General features: G+C 33.5%; 1 long non-coding RNA gene across 1 annotated transcript; it reads left to right on the top strand.

Annotated features, from left to right (window-relative positions):
• The first annotated feature begins 3,455 nt into the window (after positions 1-3,455).
• LOC148274972 (uncharacterized) lies at positions 3,456-11,633 on the top strand. Its single transcript, XR_015824144.1, has 2 exons — positions 3,456-3,669; positions 10,704-11,633. It is a non-coding gene; the product is annotated as an uncharacterized LOC148274972 (long non-coding RNA).
• The last annotated feature ends 474 nt before the right edge of the window (positions 11,634-12,107 follow it).

Here is a 12,107-nt window from a genome sequence, read left to right as displayed (position 1 = left end):
GTATCCAGTTTCTGATCATGTTCATTGATTTTGAAAAAATGTAAGTCTTATAATAAAAGAACCAATGTATTAAAATACTTAAAATACAAATGAATGCTGTAAATTATTAGGAATCACTTAGAATGTGGATTCCTTAGACTTTTTTCAACCATTTTACTTTAGGATTTGAATTCGTCTGCCTCTGAGGTACATAAGACATAAGACTAAACATAAGACCTCGATTACATTATTTTTAATTATATTTCATGTTTTTTTTTTTACCGAAAATCGATTGTTTAAATGTTTATTTACTTCTATAAAGTTCAAAGTGGACACTAAATTCTGGTGACAATTATTTGTTACTATTAACTTTTTGAAAAATCGAAATCTTCTTATAGATGCGCAAGGGGCAGAATTGAATTTGGCGAGAGAAAAGGAGACGGGTATATAAATTTATTTTCGCTGTGACACATTATCAAAAACAGCTTAACCACTTTCAATTGATGTAATTACATAATTACATGCAATAAGTTTTTTTTATGCATTAGGTAGAAAATAATAAAAATAACGTTAACACAAATAATAAATTATAAGATGTCTTTCTTTTTGTACTTGAGTGCGAACGCAATTTTCTCAAATGAGTTTGGGCTGGCTTTGTAAGTGCGCAGTTATGGTTGTTGTCTTCGCTAAGGCCGCCGCTAGTGGCATCTAGCAGGAGGCGGGGGAACTAAGTGGGTTAAGTAGTGTTGCCAAGTGGGGGGAAAGTCGCCATTATAGGGTACTATTGCTGCCATAAAGCAACGCCATTTTGAAAATTAGATCCATTACAGAGGTGTAAACAATACAAATACTTATTCATTTATTTATCGTGGTTCACAAACCATAAACAACAATACACAAGACATTATTGATTACAATTACATTTTTTAAAGTTTATATCACGGGGTAATTCTACAGCTAGGTAATTTCAAAATTAGCATTTGTAAGTTACCCATTAAAAACTTTTTCTATCCTTTTCCGTGAATGCTACAAATTGAAAAATAGAGTAGATAGTTATTTGAATAAAATAATAGAAAAATTGTGAGTTTTAACAGTTTGACAATATTCAAAGTTTTCAAATCGCCGGAAAAACGTCCAATGATAAATGCGTAATTAAAAATGACATGAAACCCACGGACAAAAACGGTGATATATATCATTTTTCTATGACTTTCATAGTATTGCCAATCTGAATGTTGTTTGGAATCAACCACTTTTTTGGATATTTGTCATGCACTAATTTAATTCAGCGGCCTCCGTGGTGCAGTGGTTAAGACATTTGGCTCACACATTTAAGGTTCTGGGTTCGATTCCTGGTGAGAACACAAAAAATAAATGTGATTTTCTTAAGGCTAGGCGTACCGTGCTGTAATTCACCACTGTAATTAGGCCTCACGGCTTGTTGTGGTGCCAAAAAAAATCGGTCTTGTAGAAAAGTCCTGGGATTAAATATAACAGTTTAAATAAAAAAAATAAAAAAATAAATTCTCTCCATATTTTTATGTATATGGCAATGTGTTGATCATCACTATATGACTTTCGGATTCTGAAATACCATTCTTGACATAACAAGATTCCAGCAAGTTTTGTCAAAACTTGTCTCTTCAAATTTGTCATAACAATATTCCAGCAACTTTTGATAAAAACTTGTCGCGTCAAATTTTCCTTTTTAACCTTCCATCAATCATCAAGTTTGTACCAAGTTTCACTGCTATCTGGGTAGCCAATGTATATAACAACTGACAATGTATGAAATATTATTGTCCGTTATATACTTTGCCTAGGTAATGTATACATTTCCTAGGGATTGTATAGAGTACCTGCTGGTCCACCGGCAATGTGTAAAGTAAATAGATTTGATCTATATTTATCAATGTTATGTTATGCTACCTATAAAATGACGAACAAATAAAATAGCTCATGTTTGATCAAAAATAACTTTATTAAAATAACAATTACGTGTATATCGATAACTGCATGAAAGAACTGAAAGGCTTAAGAATGGGAGCAAAAATGGGTGATTTAAAAGTCAATTGTCTTTTGTATGCTGACGATGCTGTACTCCTTGCTAACAACAAAGAGGAACTGCAATTCTTGGTAACAAAGGTCTACGATGTATGCAAGAGAAGCGATTTGTTGATGAATGTCGATAAATCGAATGTGATGGTTTTTGAAAGAAATGAAAGTATGACTAAATGTGAAATCACTGTGAATGGAGTTATACTAAAACAAGTAGAGGAATTTGTGTATCTGGGAAGTATGTTCACTAGGGATGGAATGACTGAGAAAGATATTGAAAGGAGGGTGAGTGCCGGGAACAGAGTGAACGGTGCACTTAAATCGACCTTGGCAAATAAATGGTTGTCACAAGAGGCAAAATTGGCAGTTCACAACGGAGTCCTGGTCCCATCCCTGATGTATGGGAGCGAAGTATGGACTTGGAAAAACAGGGATGAAAGTAAGCTGAATGCTGTCGAAATGCGATCTCTCAGGCGAATGTGTGGTAAAACTATGTACGATAGATGCACAAATGTTGAGATCCGTACATTATGTAAGGCTGAGACAAGCATTATCGACAAAATCAAGAAAGGAGCTCTGCGCTGGTTTGGACATGTAGAACGAATGGACAGCGAGAGAACGGCTAAGAATATTTACAATGCGAATGTTGATGGATGCAGAAATAGAGGAAGACCGAGAAAGACATGGCATGACCAAATCCAACAAATACTTAAAGATGGACATGTCAAAAGTCGGAATAATCGGCGCGCGTGCATGAGAAGATGTATGAATGTAGAGGAAGCGAGATCTGTATGCAAAGATAGAGTGTTGTGGCGTTCTATCCTCTCTGCCTACCCTTACGGGGAAACGGCGTGATGGTTTGTTTGTTTGTTTGTTTATTCAAAATAATCTTTATGGAAAAGGTAGATAATATAGTACTTTTTCGCAGTAGAAATAATTGTTACACTCAAAAATATTTATTTATTCTTAGGAACTTACTTTTAGGACACTTTTTACTTCTTTATGTGTTTTTCTTCTTCTTTATAATTCAATAGTTAGTTTAGGTTATGTTAGGTTACGAGGAAGTAGCGTTCAATTTACTGGTTTACTACCAGCTCGCACGTCTTTCCCTTCCTCACTCTTATCTTTTTCACACATTACCGGCTGCGCATTCGGTACTGTATAGAATACCATGGCAAAGTATAAAATAAATCATATTTCATACATTACCTAAACGTTTTAGGTATTCTATACATTGCCTAGGTATTGTATAAAATACCGGATTATACAGATTGCCGGTATCATATACGGAGAATATAATATCTCTACTCGATACGTCACACTTTCGCGAAATATATTTTTGATACTGGCAATCTAAAATCATCGTTTGGCTAACTTCAAATCGATGTTTTGAAAAAAATTGTAAACACGGAATACGAGAAACAAGGTAGTTTTGTCAGTTTGACGTTTGACATCACGTTTCTACGGCTCGGTCGCGTGTTTTTTCAGCTCAAATATTGACTATTTTAAACACTTACGTGCCACATATTCGTAATAAAAACTACCACCAGTACTTACGACAACTCGATTAATGATTACATGTCGATATAATGAGAATATTGGAAGGAAAAGTCGTGGTTTTGGGGTCACAGGGTAAGATTTTCTTTGCAATCTGCTGTGTTTTGATAGTAATTTGATACTTCTAAACCCTTCATGGTTCGACAATTATTAAGCGATTGTTATAAGCGTTTAATCCTCATTAAATAAATAAAGGTTGCGGTATTTCTTTTCCAAAATTGTGTATTAAGTATACTTAGTGTCCGTTTTTTTCAAATTTAAAAATAAGTACCAAAAGTAAAACAAAATGGTAATGGTTGTACTTCATTCGAAAGCAAATTTTCTGCTCTACAAGGAATTGTATTTGCTTTTCATTATTCCATGTCCGCTCCCTAGTTGGAGCATATGGTGTCCACAAAGATCCTCCAAACATGTCTGTCGGCAGCCAGCTCCTGTGCATCCTCAAGTCAGGTTCGCGTCCCGTATTTCTGACACGAACTGCCGACGAACAGTCAGCAGTGGACCTCCAGGATGTCGAGAACCCGATGCCTTGTAAAGTAGGCAGGCGTGGTTAAGGCTCCCGGAGGCGTCCGCCGCACATGGCCAAGCCAAACGTATCGCCTCCGCTTGATGACAGCTTTCACCGGAGTATTTTTTACCTTGCTTATACAAGGTTTATATTTCAAAAAGAGGATTTTTCTGCAGTTAAATTACTTTAAATTTTAGCTAAGTTTTTGGGATCAGGAAGGATATTCTAGAGTGGGCCAATCAGGAACTTCTCAGCATTTGCTCATGTGGAGAGGAAACCACTTAAAACTTTTCAGGAGAAGCCGGCTTGTTGGCAGTAGTCAACAAGCCTTCCGTTCCACTGGAGGAGTGTTCGGCATTTATTTATTTATTCATATTTTTCGCTTACAAACTATAATCATGTGACCTCACTGGGGTTTCCCGTGCCGAGGACACTTAACAATATACTTTTTTGAAATTACATTTGAGGATAAACAAAGAAGACTTAATTAAAAAAACAAAGTTTTAAAAACAAGGTATTTATGTACATCTTTATTATTTATATTACAAAACACACAATGAAAATAACAAAAACCTAACATAAGTTATACACTTGTGGAGCAGTTAATTTAAAATCTAGGAGTACTAATGGATGAACATCTCTGCTGGCGAGCTCATACTAATGAATTAAGCCGCAAAATATTTTTCAGTCTACACTCACTTAGAAGGTTGCAAAAATTCTTACCCATTAGTATTAAATGCACTCTTGTACAAGCATTACTACTACCCATTCTAGATTACGCTGATGTTTCCATGACTGATTTAAGCTGTGAGCAACTCGATAAACTTGAACGACTTCAGAATACATGCATAAGGTACATTTTTGGTCTTAGGAAATATGTCCACATTTCTGATTATCGTAGGCAACTGAAATGGCTCAAAATTAGACAGCGGAGAGACTATCACTCCCTCTCACTTCTGTTCAATGTACTTCATAGTCCTAACGCTCCTATATACCTGCGTGAAAAATTTCAACGCTTATCAGTTCATGGTTTACCTCTTCGTTCTCATTCTCAAGGCACTCTCTTAATACCCATACACAATTCCTCTTTCTTCTCTAACTCATATAGTGTCCATGCGGCTCGACTGTGGAATCATCTCCCATCCACCATCAAAGATGTTACTACATTATCTCTGTTTAAATCACGTCTGAAGAAACATCTCCTTTCTCTTCCTTAATCTCTCCTCCTTTCCTTTTTCCCTTTTCCCATTGAGTAATAGTTTCGATTTAAGGTAATTTATAAACAAATACGTTTATTTCTATTTTTATATATCTTTAAATTTTTAATCTTTTTTTTCTATTGAATATGTTCTGTAACTTGAATTATAAAAATAAAACTTTTATTTTATTGGTTGGTTGGAAGAAATTGCCATTTGGCAATAAGCCCGCCAATGTACAAATAACATTATGTACAAAAAGTTAAATAAATAAATAAATTAATTTAATATTGGTATGGGCGAATGAAACAATCCATTTTACTTCTACCTAGCTGCACTCTCCATTATTTTATAGCCTTTTTAAACATTTTCTCGTTACTAATTGTAATGGATAGTGGAAGTAGGTTATAGATTTTAATTGAATAATACTCAAAATTCCTTTGTCCGAAAGTGGTATTAGTTTGTATTTGTTTAAGTTGTGTATGTGTTGAGGATCTAGTGATTATATTATTTGTATGTGATGTATTGTGGGGGTTATGTCTTTCATTTGAGTAATAATATAATAATTCATAATGTTATTTGTACATTGGCGGGGCGGGGCTTATTGCCAAATGGCAATTTCTTCCAACCAACCAATAAAATAAAAGTTTTATTTTTATAGTTCAAGTTACAGAACATATTCAATAGAAAAAAAAAAAGATTAAAAAGTTAAAAATATATAAAAATAGAAATAAACGTATTTGTTTATAAATTACCTTAAATCAAAACTATTACTCAATGGGAAAAGGGAAAAAGGAAAGGAGGAGAGATTAAGGAAGAGAAAGGAGATGTTTCTTCAGACGTGATTTAAACAGAGATAATGTAGTAACATCTTTGATGGTGGATGGGAGATGATTCCACAGTCGAGCCGCATGGACACTATATGAGTTAGAGAAGAAAGAGGAATTGTGTATGGGTATTAAGAGAGTGCCTTGAGAATGAGAACGAAGAGGTAAACCATGAACTGATAAGCGTTGAAATTTTTCACGCAGGTATATAAGAGCGTTAGGACTATGAAGTACATTGAACAGAAGTGAGAGGGAGTGATAGTCTCTCCGCTGTCTAATTTTGAGCCATTTCAGTTGCCTACGATAATCAGAAATGTGGTCATATTTCCAAAGACCGAAAATGTACTTTATGCATGTTATACCGGCATTATATAGGCAGCATTTGGTTTTCATTGAGTAAATATCCGATCTCCAGACAGCCTTCATATTGTTGAATGTGGCGCCTGCTATTCCTAGCCGCACTCCCAGTTCTTTTTGAAATCTGCCATTTTCCGCAACATATACTCCCAGGTATTTGAAACTCTCGACCCTTTTGATGACTCGGTTTGACAGTCAGGGGATTTTGGGCATCGAGGCATGAAGTGTTACACAGCACATGGGTTTTTGCAATATTGATTTTTAAACCCATGCATGCGGAGTACCTATTTAGGCTATCTACAGTGGCCTGAAGACCCCTGACTGAATTGTCAATTATAACCGTATCATCGGCATACTCTAGGTTGCATTCAAGAGGAGATGGATATTCCTCGATCTAGTGGAATTGACTTCCTTAAGATGAAGTCCACGAGGATTATAAAAAGAAATGGTGCAAGGACGCAACCTTGACGAACTCCAGTGGTGAGCTTTTACGTTACGTGTATTATTTTATTGAATTAACCTTCAATAGTGTTATCAACTTAAAAGTTCCTGTTCAGAATACTCGGCAGCTAACGTTATTTTTTGAATCTCCTGGCAGTCACAATTATTATTACGATTCACTAATACCTAGACTACACCGGCTAGGTAACGAGTATGGCGAAGTTGATATATTTCGTCTGTCTTTATACAAATATAGGTTAAGTATTCAAAAGGTTATAAATTAATTTGTATAAAATTTCTTAATATTGTTCTTTATTTACATTTTTTTTTTTCTCATGTATCTCTATAATAATATATAAACTTATGTATATGTATGTATATGCCAGGGGCGAACCGTGGATAGAAGCGATAATGAGCAGCTTACCATTATATTTGACTAACTATATTAATGTTTTATTGTAACTTTATTTACAGAAAAACAAATAAATAATTAACATTTATTTTAAATCATTTCCACTGTTTGTATTTTTATCCTAATATAAATATAAATTTTAAAAAAGCGCGCCCAGCGCCCGCAGTGAGGCAAGAAACTAGCCGATTATTTCAGCTTATTTTTTCATTCAAATAAGTGTACTATATTTTGAATGTATTAACCCCAGTGCGGGTTTTTTCTCCTAGGTTAAACTTGCAGATTACACAAATTATTTGAAGATTCTTGATTTGGAAAACAGTATTTCGAACATTGTTTCTTAAGGACTATTTTTCTTTGAGATGGTACTTTTGACATAAGACCATAATTACTTTCATACGTCATATTGCAGGACATATAGCGCTCCACGCGGCCGCTTTTAGCACTATTAATTACTAGAACAATGCGGTCAGTTGACATTTCAATTGAACATCTAATATCGACTGAATTCATAGTAGTATTTTTTATTTATTTATTATCGAATTATATATTAAAGTAATGGGTAATATATCACGAAGTTACATCGCTTGAGTTGATTTTATAGATGAGAATTGTATCACACAGAACCACAGAAAAATATCAATTTATAGTATATATTACTTACATTATATTTTGTACCTCCTATGTAGATACAAATAAATTATATTTTTTTATAGCTTACCTGTAAATAAAATCACCATTCGCCACTGGTATATGCATATTAAAATATTTTTTTAGAACCAATATTTAAAAAAAAAAAAACATTTAAAAACCAAATGGTTGCTGACTTCTGCAGGGGTGAAACGAGGAGGAGGAAGGGGGGAGTCTGACACTGTGTCGTGCTCCCCTCACTTCTCCCCTGCAGAAGTAAGCAGCCATTTGTTTTTTAAATATTTTATTTTGAAAATTTTTCTTTGTTCTAAATATTTTTTTAAACATGCTAACATGTCTTCTTGCCCATACTGATCATCGTGGTTTCAGGTGTGACAGGGTTTAAAGAACACCCTGTATATTCAATTATACAAAATGATAGTATCATTGAAATCAATAGAAAAAATATATATAAGAACATAATTGAAATGATAATTGAGATATTTTTAGTTTTTATTTTATTAACATAAACGGCAAATCTGCCTTTTACAAACATTTATAATACCAACATATTTGGCTTAATATATATATATTTTTTAAAACATAAATTTCCTTATATCCATGATTTATTAAAAAAAATAAACCTAAAAATTATACAAGATTTATATTTAAAAAATTAACCTAAAAATTATACAGCATATTCAGTAGAAAGTTTAAACAATTCAAGAATAAATGTAAAAAACAAAATAAAATAATAAAACATTCTACAGTAATACAACAAGAAAATCATAAGTACTGTTTCATACAGCTGGGCAAAGTGAACATAAAACTGTATATATTATGAAATGCATGAATAAATAAATATAATTACCATTCACCATCTTTGAAAAAGTTCAAAAGATTTGTTCTATTGGAACAATACCCTACACTAAATATATCAGATACGTGGGAATAACAATTGCCGAGTTCATGAAGTCTATTTAATATGGCATTACAAGTATACACTGTCCGTGAATTGTTGCTACAAAACGGTGGCACCTCTCTAGTCATTCTTCCAGGCACCCTGAAGTTGGTGAGAGATAACAGTTCAGGGCAGTTCCATATTGAATTTACAATTTTGAATAAATTTAAAAGGTCTATAATTTTTCTTCTATCGTTAAGTTTTAACAAATTAATGTTTTTAGTAAAGTAGTAGTAGTAGTAGTTTTTAGCTTGAATCCAGGATAGTGCGTGTTTTTAAAAAAGCTAAAATTTTGAGAGTTTGGAATCAATGAAATATTATCAGTAAAAAGAGAATTAAAAATTTTTGGGCCCATAAAATATGCATGTCTCTGTGCGAGCCTCGTTTTACAATGTGGTATTTCTAACACACGATTCCTTCTTTGACTTGATCTATTTGAATTACTTGTAAATAAATTTTGGTTCTGAAATATATATTTTAAACATTGAAAACAGTATAATTGTCTTAGATCTTAAAGTTTAGCTTCTTGGAACAATTGGAAAGAGGGAAAAGTGCGATATTTAATTACAAGTGTGGATCGAGTATTGTTAGAAGTTCAGTGCTGATAAGCAATATGTTGCAATAATTATTACAATTGACCAAGTCTTAATTATGTATTATAATGTTGTTTTTGTCTTATTTGTCTGTTATCTGTCTTTTGTTCACAGTAGTCAGGGTTTTATTTTTATCATACGTCTTACATGTACCAATTTCCTGATTGTGTCGTATTGTAAACTCTAGACAGCATCTGGACTTTTTTGTTTTTTTTTTTCATAGTCTTTATTCAATAAAATATACACATTATTACAATATTAATACATTATAAATAAAACAAAGTATTAAGATACATTGATTGATTTGGTGTTTACTTTGTAGAACTCCATATTTAAACTTATAATTAGAAATCAAACACTGATTTGAGTCTACTGAACACTTTATTTTATTTTTACAAATATAAACTTATAAAAATAAAAACTTCGCGACAATTGTTTCGCCTTATTAGGGCATTTTCAAACGAATGTGAAGATTAGTTGGATTGAATGTCCTTATATAGTTATATAATTCAAGGTACTTAAGTAGAAAATAAAAATAATCTTATGAACTATAGCATGTACATTAATCATAATTGAGGGAAAAACCAATGGTTAAGGGTGAGGCTAAGTGTTTAATAGGTAATGGGGAATTTAGGTATTTATATTTGAATTTCGAGGAAAATATTATCTGTGAAAGCGGATTGACTTTTCATGCTCACATCAAGAGAACATGTGACCTTTATCCCACTGGGTTCCTCTCGGGTATGCTCGTGACCAATAGTTTGCAACTTAGAAGGGATGGGTCTACACTGACCCATTTTTTCAGACTGTTAAGGGGTTTCATCGATAACTCGGCCATTTTAGAGAGTATCAATTTTTATGTTCCTGATGGCTATCTCCGACAGCGTCAGCACAGACTGTTTTACCTCCCGGTTTCCAGAACCAACCTGCCTCTGGTCATGCCGATTGGAAGAGCAGTCAAGCAGCTGAACATTATCACTTTGGAGATCGACACCTTTCACATTAGTGAAACTATATTTAAGAGGCAAATACTCTTGCTATTAGAGAGTGTTATACCTTAATAATGTCGAACCATTGCTCGAGGGTTCTTGGTTTGATATAAACTTCCAATTTAACGTCTTAAATCCTTTGTTATTTGTTATGTTACTTTGTGAATTAATAATTTGAATTTAATTGTTTTGTTCCAGGCGTGGGGAAAACTAGTATGGTCGTCCGATATGTTGGGAAAATGTTTTCAAGCCACATTTCCCCCACAATAGGGGCTTCTTTTTTTACGTGTAAAGTCAATGTTGGAGATGCCAGGGTTAAATTACAGGTTCGCTTACTCTTTATTGAGATTTTTTTATTTATTAATAACAAATTAAAATACAATATTACAACTAAATACAATTTTTTACAATAATCAAATACAAGTTTGAATAAAGGGCTAGAGATGAATATTTCCAAGACTAAATGTATGGTTATTGGGAAAAAGCCACAAACTCTCCCAATGACTTTAAAACTTGGAGCGCAGTTTATTGAGCAAGTTCATCAATATAAGTATTTAGGATGCTGGCTGAATGATAAATGGGATCACTCGCAAGAGATCAAAGTCAGAATAGAGGTGGCGCGAGGCTGCTTTTTCAGGATGCGTGACCTTCTTTGCAGTAGAGACTTTAATTTAGACCTCCGAATGCGCATTACTCGATGTTACGTCTTCTCAGTACTTTTTTACGGTGTCGAAACGTGGACACTCACCCAAAACACTTCAAAAAAGATCGAAGCCTTTGAAATGTGGTGCTACAGGAGGATATTAAAAATCTCCTGGGTGGATAGTCCGAAACGATGATGTTCTCCGACGGATGGAAAAAGATAAAGAGGTACTGAAGACCATAAAGAAAAGAAAACTTGAGTACTTTGGGCATGTGATGAGAGGCGAAAAATATAAAATTTTACAAGTCATTCTACAGGGAAGGATTGAAGGGAGACGCAGTGCAGGTAGAAGGGGCATCTCTTGGCTTAAGAACGTGCGCGACTGGTTCCATTGCAGTACTCAGTTCTTGTTCAGGGCAGCTGCCAATAAAGTAAGAATCGCAATGATGATTTCCAACCTCCATTGGGGAGAGGAGCCATAAGAAGAAGAAGAAGAACCAAATACATATATTTACATTAACGTTTCCCATTACGTAAAAGAAATAAACAATTCTTGTGTACATAATGGGGAGTGACGTCTTACAATAGACTATTTTATTTTCATCAATAATATTTTTAAAATAACATATATAAATTACAAAAAAGATATTAACGATGTTTTCAATCAGTGTTACATAAAGAAGAATTATAGATGTATTTTTTTTACTTCTTTCTTAAATATATTGTATTCCTGATTGTACTTTTTACTATCTTTGTTCATTTCATTAAAGAAAAATATTCCTCTGTAAGTATAATGATGTTGTGCAGTAGTTGTTTTTAATTTAGGAGTTAAGATATTACCACCTGTTCTAGGTCGCGTACTTACGTTTTGAGACCTAGAAATACTACTATTTATTTTATCTTTATGTATTTGAAGCAAACAATTCTTTTTAAATAGCAATTTTATATCTGAAACCTTA

This window comes from Micrasema longulum, unplaced genomic scaffold (genome assembly GCF_059751315.1).
Source record: "Micrasema longulum isolate JH-2025_06_02 unplaced genomic scaffold, ASM5975131v1 h1tg001539l, whole genome shotgun sequence".
Lineage (NCBI taxonomy): Eukaryota > Metazoa > Arthropoda > Insecta > Trichoptera > Brachycentridae > Micrasema > Micrasema longulum.
This window is presented reverse-complemented; position numbering and strand designations above follow the sequence as displayed.